Genomic DNA, 11,585 nt, shown 5'->3' on the forward strand with positions numbered 1-11,585 from the left:
CAATTTTTGGCTGAAAACATACATATGTATTGTATTCTCGAAACCAAGAGAGTTGCACTAACCTAATTTGGACGGAACATAGCTAAAACCTTGCAAAAAACTCGAGCAGTAATCAATAATGAGAAATGAATTTTTTCAACAATTTCGCCCTCAAAATAATTAATGGTATTTAGGTAAAACCATACCAAATTAGGGAAATGTCAAAAGCACGTAGGTATTTTCGCTTAAAATTTAGCAGCCCTGAGTAAAAAAAATATTTTAAATTATTTCTGCAGTGCCGCATAATTTCGGCGCTTTTCAGTGCCTGTAAGTGTCCCGGAAAACCGGGACGGTAGTAATCTATTAGATTTAACTTTCTGTGTACACTAAGTGGACGTCATCAGTGGTAACATTTAGACTTTCAAGAGCAGGCATAACTTCATTTGGCCGTGTCCTGTTACCAGGGTCGCCGACGGACGGGCGTTCAGGATGTGCCTGACACGTGAACGTCTTTACTCGCCACAGGGGCGGTAAAGACTTTTCTAATTAACCTCCCGTCAATTTGTCGCTTCGCAACTCGAGACGGACTGACGCATAGTTCTTAAATAGACACAGTAACTAGAGTTAATGGAACTGGTTTTGTATTAGCGGTGTTAAATTCGAATAAATAAATGAGGGGTCGGGTTGGTTCGAAAGACTAGTAAAAATTATATTCGGATGCAAGGAATGCCCAGTCGGATGGAAATATTCCTGAGTAAGATAAACTAAACGTGTTATTGTTGAAAAAATTAAGTGTCCACTCCAAGGGGCATTCGAAAGGAGGGCAAAAACATTCGGCGGCGCTGCACGCCACGCAAACGTCCTAATCGTTTCGTCGAGCGGTTGTGACATAATGAGCAGCCTCTGGAGCAACAGATTGCATATTAAAAGTAATTTTGTTATAAAAAGCCCGATCCATGTGAAATATACGTCCGAAGAATAACGCCTACGGCATGAACGGAGCGCAAAGCCAACCGAATTAGAACGGGGTCGGTCCGCCTACACGTTAAATAGTACGTTTCTGCACGGTTTTAAGGTTGAGGATTAGGCCCGGCGTCGATTACAAACACCCATTATATTTTAAATTTTTTTATAATTTCGATATTTCAAATAATCAGACTTAATAATTTCTCTATTCTATTACAGTCCTTTGTGACAAACGTGCAGACCAACTACAATGCTTTGGATATTTTCATTGTAAAAAAGTGGAAAAATTCAGAAACAAGCATACGGTGTACTATGTTTGACAATACTCATTTCTGCTTCTGATCAAGAGTATGCTGCTCTGGAACCAAAAGCATCAGGCCTTCCTTTAGTGAATTCTAAAACAATGTTTTGGTACTTTTTTCCAAAACACTGTAGCGGCACGCTACAATTACATTTAGTACAGGGTGATTCACTATATTTTGACCCCCCTATAACTATTTTGTTTTAAGAGTTATAAAAAAATTTGAAATATAAAAGTTGCACGAGTCTTTATGAATTTTTCGAAAATGATAGTAGAACAACCAATGAAGTCCAAACAAAATGGCCGCGGATGTTAACTTTGTTAAGTTAAATGGAACACCCTGTATATTTTTACATATTTGGATAGAACGTTCCCTGTTGAGCATAGTCATGTAGGGTTTGTTGGGTCCATCTCTAACAATAAGCGAGATACAATTAAAAAACGAAAAGGAAGTTTTTTATTTTTCAGCCATTTCTGCATTTTTCCAATTACGTAGGGATTTACAAATTTAGTTATAATATATTTTGACAGATCGGACATTGATATGGTCCAAAATGCGCATAGGTACTTTAACAATTCATAAACAACCGTGCAACTTTTATATTTCACATTTTTTTATAACTCTTAAAACAAAAAAGGTAAAGGGGGGTCAAAATATAGTGAATCACCCTGTACCTGCCCCAACAAATATATTTTGCTTTCTGGGAATTTACGAGCCATATAAATTATACTTTGAATTATCCGAGATTATCCCAAATAAATGTACATATTTAGCAAATGAGATTAGAATAAGTAGGCTGTAAACATAAATTAGTTGTTGTTTATTAGGGTACATAAGCACAGACCGAGTAGGCAATGACCCGGATAAGTGTTAATTAGCATAGGGTAATAAAAAGTAGGTACCTGGGGACAAGGATAAAACCGAAAACATTTCGAGGCACGAGCCAGAAGTCTTGAAGCCTAGTTCCTGCTCGGTTGTGTCTCGTGTTACCAGCGAACTTAGTAGAATAAAGTTTTCCATGATACTTAGAATTTTTCTCCTCACTTGGAGACCAAACCACTATAACACCTTGAATAAATGTTATTTTCATATTCACTGAAGTTCCCAGTGTTCGATTTTTCCATTTTTTGGCTTAAAAAAAGGAAAAAACAGCTTTTTCCCAATTTTTCCAGTTTTTTCAGAATTTTTTAATTACTACATGTTATTATACTAGATATTTAATTTTTCCACATAAAGGTTGTCCGAGTTAAAAAAGTCCACCTCTTTCCATTTTCGATTAAAAATTTTTTGCGATGTTTCGATTCGCTTTATTTGTTAAATTCATTAAATCTAAATCTATTAAGCATTTAGAACTACCAATAATCGAAGAGTTACATTTCACACATTTTATTTGCGACAAAAATAATGCAGCGGTATTGATTTTAGAAGTTTTGAGTATAAATTCGGTCCTGAATCTGGAAAATTCGTGTGAGACCTTTACTATTTCACGCGGAGAGGGTATTTTAATCAATAGAGGCGAGGCAGAAGCGTTTGAAAGTTTGAATTGCAATCTGTGAAAGAAGGTACATGCATACATTGAGAAAACGCTTCTTCCGTCATTCAAAAATCATTCCCAACTCGCTTTAAAGTTCTGGAATAAAAGAGAGAGATAATGTGAAGTGGGCGTGCTAGTTTTGAGGTTTGAAAATTTCCAATAAACGTCGCCGATTATCGCTGACCCATCCATCTTCCCCATTTCTTTATTACGTTCAGGAAATTCGATATTAAATCTTTAGGGGTTTTTAAAAATAATAGCGATAGCGCGCATATAAATTTAAAATTTAACGGTTCCTAGCTTATTCGGATACAATTACTTCTTTGAAGAATGGAAGCTTTATCGCGGACCACTTTTTTAAAATCCAATTTTCCAGTCGATACAGGCACATGTTTCGAGTAATGACCAGCCGTAGCGCTGGAAGTGACAGAAAAAACGTGGTTAATAATTGTTTAAACTGCCATCGACAATAACACTGGCATTAATTACTGGCTGAAAAGTATTTTAATAAATGTTCCAGCCACCAGCTTTGTCGTCCTAAAAATTGCCATCCCTCCCCTTCGTCAATTAAAGCTACAGAGACATAAAAACCGACGAAAATTATGTAGGAAATTTTAATTGAATCGGATGCTCTCCCTCTCGCTTCAACCGACCGGCCGGTAATAAAGCCTGAATATAAAAAGACACTCATTTAAACCGATACCAAATACCCTATAGGATTACAACTCAATATGCCGACGATGGATTTACCATTAAAAGTAAGTTGTATTGTTGACATTTAAGATACGACATATGCGTTATAGGTTATATCACTTATATCTCACTCCCACTCAAAACATAGAGACTGGGTTAATATTTGATGACCACATTCAACAATATAACTTTTTCAAATTTGTAAAACAATGTTTACTATTATCATTTTATACATTATGTTTGTCAGCATGTACATATGTGGCAACACTGAAAGAATTGCTTATAATAGCCGTTTTACATTGACAATTTATTGATCAATTAATTCATGAAGTCGCTTCATCAAGAAATTGGACCAGTGTAATGCGCCAAATTTGTTGTCAAATAACTTCATGAATTTATTCATCAAGTTCTTGACGGATTAGAGCATGTTCTAATTTTCGTCAATGTCTTCGTGAAGTTCAGAAGTACCAACCGAACAGATTTCCAGCCCCTGATCAGTAATGAGGTTATGTTATTGGAATATGTAAATAATTGTGTGGCGTCGTACTAGTTTTGCATTGTTTTTACTGATTTGTTACTTACAAACACTAATATTTATATAATATGTCTCAGAACGATACCGCTGTTGTATCACTATAATTATGAGTGGAAAGGTGACATTTTTGAAATTTATTTGCTTCTTTGATTCATTGGTAGAACTGATTCATATGTCAAAAAACTTGACAAAGTATGTAACAGTGTAAAACCACACTGTTTACCAATAAATTCGTGAATTAATTCATGAAGAACTTCGTCAATTTATTCATGAATAAATTGTCAATGTAAAACAGCTATAAGCAAATTTTTAGGCTTCCAATGAAGTCAACATGGAAAAAGAAAAAATTAGGATTCCATATTTTCTAACCTAGTTTCATTTTCGGATGTAGTTAAGGATTAGATTAACGTAATTCCAAATCTCAGCTTTACGTAACTGATAACCGTGGCAGAAAAATGAAGTCCATTTTTCTCTGGTTCAATGCATTTTAACGACCTCTAAGCTTTACGTAAGAAATAGTTTTATATTCATCTTCTTTTACCAAATTTCACAGAAATATCTAAATATTAAAGTTAAAGTCAGTGGCGACTCGTGACGTTACATTGTGAATTTTTAAATTTACAAGGTCAAACGACTAAATGCATCTGGAAATTTTTAGTTGCATTTACAATATTATAGAAAAACTGATGTTCACGACCAGGATTTTCATTCTGATTTTATAAAAAATAATAAGCAACTATTTGGATGTTTTATTAATCCGCTCCCAAATAATAAAGAGGAATAAATTTCCACTTCTATTTTTATTATGGAGATCTTCGCCAATAGCCCTACTATAACCATAGATTCAAAAATTATATTACTAATACGAGTTGGTCAATTTTTCGATTTTCATCGCCTTTACACATACATTTTAATTCTCATTTTTTGCAAAAAAGGAAGGAAATAAGACGTTCAAGGATGTTCATCACATGACTTGTTCGAAGTTCATTGAAAATGCGGGGTGCTATTAAATTAGAGGGTTGAAATTGAAGATAGGGGTGAAAATGCACTTTTGCAGTTTTTTAAATATAGCACGAAAACGAAGCAAAATTTCGGTATAGTTCATAGAAAAATTTTTGTAGAGAATTGAATTTCCCATCGAAATGGCTTATTTAAAAAATTTAAAAGAAACATTATATGCAAAAAAATCGTTAATAAACAATTTTAAAAAAGTAAAAAATAAGATTTAAAAAATTTTTTTTACCTTTTTGGCTCTAATTTATGTTAAAAATGACGAAAATATAAAAAATATTTAAGTTTGCCCGGTTATAACAATCAATATTAGTCAAAAAACTTTTGAAACCGCATCATTTTGAAGGTAACATCTAGTTTTTTTGTACATTTTTTTTGCCTACTTCTACTAAAAAAATATTAGAGTTAAAAAAAATATCAAAAAATCTCATTTTTTACTTTTTTAAAAATTGTTTATTACTTAAATAATTTTTTGCATAAAAATTTTCTTTTAAATTTTTTAAATGGGAAATTCATTTCTTTACAAAATTTTTCCTATGAACTATACTGAAATTTTGCTTCGTCTTCGTGCTATATTTATCCGCAAAAGTGCATTTTCACCCCTATCTTCAATTTCAACCCTCTAATTTAATAACACCCCGCGGTTTTTTCATTTTTAATGACCTTTTGTACAAGTCATGTGATGAAAATCCTTGAACGAATACTTCCTTTTTTGCAAAAAATGAGAATTAAAATAAGGGTAAACGCCAGGAAATCGAAAAATTGGTTAAGTTTGAGCGGCTATATATCAGTCAATACTCATCCAAGAATACTGTACTACCACTATTTTTTTATCTACTTTTTTTTATGAAAAAAAAATCGAGACAAAAAAGTAAAAAAAATAAAAAAATGTTGTGCTTTTTTCAAATTGTTTATTAACGAGTTTTTGCATACAATTTTCCTTTTAAATTTTTTAAATAAACCATTTCGATGGGAAATTCAATTCTCTAAATAATTTTTCCTATGAACTATAGCGAAAAATTTTGCTCCGTTTTCGAGCTACAATAAAAAAACTGAAAGGGGTGCATTTTCACCCAGTGAATAGTAGAATAGTAGGTATTAAAATATACGATATGAGAGCCAAATTTTACAGTGAAGCCCGGCCTCAGTTGCTTCATACGAAGAGCCGCCACTGCTTAAAGTTAGACCTAACTGAAATTGTCAAACAATGCACTCAAACAATATCATGTTTCCCGCAATATTAGCAGTTCAGACCCACATATGTTAGAAAGACGTTTATAGTACCAGGGTTATATAAACTAAAACAAATATCAGCCTTTTTTCTACACAGTTTCTAGTGAAGCCTAAAAACAATGAATCAGATTAAACAAAGAGATAATATACAGTATAAATACTTCCGTTGATTAAAGATAAAAACTGAAATTAGAATAATGTAATAATAGGCACATGCTCTTTATAAAATTATTAATTAACAGACTGTTAAATAATGTTTCTATTTACGTTTGCTTTGATTCATTCTCGTGGATCAATATTTGAACCATTCCTTTACGCTCCATATAATTCGCATATCGCTCTCTTTGGTTATAGGAGAGTTGAGTGTGACGGTTTCTGGTAAAATAGAGTTTAAAATTTTATACCAACAATACCCTCAGTTTTAAATATATTTTATTAAAAACAATTTTTTTCCTTGATATAGACCTCTTATTCAAATCATTCCTCTTATTATTTGAATGTATTTAAAGACTACCCTGTACAATTAATCCGTTTAATAACCAAATATTTGTGTATACACCTGCTTTTCTAAATAATTTAGATATCTTACTAAATCTTGAGAANCCTCAGTTTTAAATATATTTTATTAAAAACAATTTTTTTCCTTGATATATCTTGAATGTGTTAACAATGACTTAGTTTTTTATAATTTCCTGATGATTTTTTTTATATTTCATCACATTATAATATTTATTAATACTCTATGAAGCAATTGCTTTTCCAATAGAAAGAAAATAAAAAAAATATGCTGAATGCAGAAGGACTAATTTTTCCCAATTATTTATACCATACCATACCCGTACCATTTTGGATAACTATTTATTACTAGGTATTTGCCAGATATTGTTGGTGTAATTCAATGTTAGTTGGAGCATATAGCTCATAGAGTAGATGTTTCCTAAATTTCTGGTATCGAAAAACATTGTTTGATAAAATTTTTTAGAAAAATAAATTTGTTTTATTTGTTTGAACTAGAGTAAAAAAAAAACGTATTGTACTAAGGTAACTCGATTTATATTGCGGTATTTTCATTCTAAAAAGCTATCTGCGAAGTATGGCTCGCTCTTTTTTGGGTACCCTGTACAGTTAATATTAGAATCACTATTTAAAAGATATGGCAGGAAAAAAGCCAACCGACACCGATAAGCGCGAATTAATAATCCCTCTGTAAAAGAATAGATGCGATTCCAATTGTTTCGAATTACAATTTACGTCCTGATCCGTCCGTTTGAGTGGGCAGGATTTCATAAATTGAAATATGAATTGCCAGCGACAGATTGGAAATTTTGTATTTAATTTTGTTCCAGCGCCAGCTCGAAATATTTCACATTCTAAGGCATGTGTTGGTGTTGGGGCGGTATGTATATGCAATATGAGTCTGAGCTACGTTTTCACTATCAATTTGCGTGATTTGTCGGGTTGACATTCCCTTTTTCCGAAGGTTCACTCGCATTGCGCCAGTGCCGTTTCCGCACGGAGGCCTCTATTTCTTGGGAGGGCGATACAATTCCTCGCTTTATGCCTTATGCCAGCCGATATCCCAAAAAATCGCACGACCTAAACGTCACGGACTATCAACCGCATAACGCCTCATATCAACGAGCACCGGTTATCCCCTTTTTACCGACACCGTATTTTTCGGAAATTTTCCCTCGCCCAGTTGCCTCGACGAATCATTTCGCTCGATATACGTAACTGCTATTTATGTGTCTGTCTCTTGTAGTTATATAATTAAATGTATAAAAAGGCAATAATGATCCGAAATCGATACAGTCTCTCAAAGGCCTAGCGCTGACTGAGGTGAGGGTAATCCTTTTATTGTGGGGAATTTCCTGCTTTCTGTTTGGTTTTCCGTTTTTACTACCTCAGTCCGTTCGCTGCATTGTACGAGTGCATCTAGAACGGTTGGTTTTATACAGGGCACAGACTGAAAGAATTCTCAAGTAATTCTCGAACAATAGACATTTATTCATAAATTCGAAATTGAATTGCAATTTTTTTGTGTATTGTTTTTTCCCGCATAATAACCTTCAAATAGTCTAATTAGTTCGAAACAAAAAGCCTATTTGTCGGCTTAATTTAACTCATCGTTTGCAGCTGTGTATTACAAAAAAAAAATCCACGTCGATATTGATAGGGTACAGAACCCAGTGGTGTAGTCAGGATTTAAATAAAAATTCACAACGAAAAAGTACCTAGGTTTCGATAACTGAATATCTTTAAAAAAAAAACATTTCTCATGAGCTATACAGGGTGTTCCTAAATAAGTGTCGCAACGGAAAACTGTATATTTCTCTTGAAAAGAGAAACATTCTTTTCCTCTTCCATTTTTCTCTCCGGGCTTTCGTTTTCGAGATACACGGTGTCAAAACTTTCCTTTTTTTTTTAATTTTTTGGCAATATCTTAGGAACCGTTTGAACTACAGGACTGAGCTTTTGTACACACATTACCACTATTAATAGCTACTTGTTGCAAATGTTGTTGAATTTCGTTAAACTTGTTAATTATTACTATCTATCTTTTGAATTACAAAAGATTTTCGAAACGTTAGCAAAATGTTTGTTTTTGTTCATAAAAAGTCATTTTTCTTGAAAACGGTTGACTTTAGAGCAATGAACCAAGAGAACTCTTTTTGTGTAAAATTCATTGGCGCTTCAGAATTTGCTGTCAAATGTCAATTTTTCCAGTGGCGTAAAAGTTAGGGGGGAAAAACCCTTACGATACCTTAAAATCTCCACCACTGGCACGTTCAATGAATTCGAGAAGGGTGCAAAAAAGTAGCTATTAATAGTGGTAATGCGTGTACAAAAACTCAGTCCTGTAGTTCAAACGGTTCCTAAGATTTTGGCAAAAAATTTAAAAAAAAATGAAAGTTTTGACACCGTGTATCTCGAAAACGAAAGCCCGGAGAGAAAAATGGAAGAGGAAAAGAATGTTTTACAAGAGGAATATACAGTGTTCCGTTGCGACACTTATTTAGGAACACCCTGTATAATGTGATGTACCACAAAATAAAAAATAATATATACAAGGTGATTCATACTTATCCAAAAAAATATATGCGTCATGAACAATGGAGAAAAAAAATTATTGCTGCGCTACTGTAGCCTCTAGCGTCATTCGTGTGATTGACCTGACTCCAGGCGATTCCGAATACTGAAATCCGATTTTAGTATTCAGGTTTTTGTGATAGTGTTTACATTAGTTTTTCAAGTGTCAAAAATGCCTTACGTGTATAGCAACTCGGGGTTGATGAATATCGTTTTAATTTATGGTGAAGCACGACAACATTTGTGTGATGGTGAAGCATTTGTGTTATGGGAAAAAATTTGTGTTAGTTCGTAAAACCGGATAAAACGGGCCGAAATTTTGAACAATTGTAGTAACATCAGGTATGTCAAATTATTTTATTAATTAAAACCACAAATTAATTTTATTAATTAATAAAACAATAGCGGCAAAAGCAGTTGAATTTGTTGATATAAAATAGGTGTTATAAAATTTTATTTGATTCTTTACGCCTTAGCGAAGCAAATTTTAAAGCAGCAGAACTTTTTTTTCGTCGTATTATCCGCGCGAGATAATAAATCAGAAATAAATTCTGGCGTTGTCGTATCATGTTCCGTGGTATAAAATAAACGAAAATGGAACAGAGCGACATTAACTAGTAGTTTATGACGGGCCCAAATTGAGGGTATAAAATGATATATTTATTACATATTATATTGCAGGTAATGTACAAACTTACTCCGAGGTTAGTAGAAGTAAAGTCTGGATAATGGGAAGGAGAAACGTCAAATAATTACTTTGGCTCGCCGAGATATATTGAGAGTGACGGTAATTTGTCATAAAGCTTATTTTATATATTTTACTCGATACAGAAAAAAATATGAACAATGTGAAGTTCTATGCCATTATTGTTTTTTATCTAATGGGAAGTGGGGAACATTTCTAGAGTGCCCGGATTTCAATTGCGAGGGTGGAATTAAAATGAGGCTATTACCGAAAAACCACCCCTAATTGGTGCAATAACAGGTATGAGACCACAGGTGGCACCCTTCCCAATATCGATCTGAAACTGAGGCCGATTCAGTATAATTGATTTTAGCGTTCGATTAAAACGCTACTCGGTTAAATAAAACCAAACCACCCACGCTAGAGCCATTTTCTATTACCCCACCGGATTCATTCAAGACCTTGTTTGAATAGGGTTTATAAGGAAACGAGACACATACGCCAGTTGACAAACGCAACGTCCAATTCGCTCGGTTATCGGAGTGCATGCGAAATTAGTTAAGCGGTGCGGCTTTTTTTTAAGTTTTTAATTAAAGAGATGAGATGGGCTTCACTTAGTAGCAAGAAATTGCAGGAGAGAGAGGGCGACAAATGGGGCGGTGGTAGTATTGAACGAAACGACTAGCTGTTGCATTTCATTCACAAAATTCTAGGGTTAGCCTTTGGTAATAGAGTTGGGTGCGGGACGGCGCGTTGTCGGGCCATCCATTCAAAAAAAAAACCCTTTGGAAAATGTAAGATAATAAATCTGTGTCCTTTTATAACGCGCATAAAAAACATGTCGGGTACCGTCCACGCAATTTTCCGTACAAGCTGACGAGCGTAAAAGCGGAAAGATACCCTTTTTTAAGTTCTGTTAAACTTACGAATAAAAATAAATAACAAAATACGAGTAATTTAATTATTCGAGAAATGATGTGGATTTCATGGATTTTTTTAAATTAATAAACCTCACTCGCAAATCTGAAAATTTTTATAGGTATTATATGCAAGCGACAGAGTAAATGAATTAGTAACTGCTATTCGGGTTATGGAAACAAGAATATTTATTTAAAAATAGCATATCACACCATCTATATATGGAACCATATTTCTGTTTGTTATCTATACAGGCTGTCTTACGGTGATGGCCCATTACAATATTTCCGAGACTACTTCGATTTCAATTTTGAAAATTTATGCCTTAGGGTTTTCGGTGCACTCTTTAAATAAAACAATGCCATAGTTGTCAACTGTTATTTTAAATGGAACACCCTATATATTATTGCATTATCGACATGTAAAAAACAGGATACTTAGTATAATTTTATTCAGGTGAAATATTCTAATGGGCCGTCACCGTAAAACAGCCTGTACTTATATTTCAAACCAATGGTATAATAGAAAGAACGGGATAAAACACTACTGGCGTAGTTATAATATCAAAGTTGATTTTGATTTAAAGCGGAGGGTGGCAATCATGGAAACTTAATGAGTATAAATCCGATAACTGACATT

The sequence above is a fragment of the Anoplophora glabripennis genome, unplaced genomic scaffold, assembly GCF_000390285.2.
Source record: "Anoplophora glabripennis isolate ALB-LARVAE unplaced genomic scaffold, Agla_2.0 scaffold5, whole genome shotgun sequence".
In the NCBI taxonomy this organism is placed as follows: Eukaryota; Metazoa; Arthropoda; class Insecta; order Coleoptera; family Cerambycidae; genus Anoplophora; species Anoplophora glabripennis.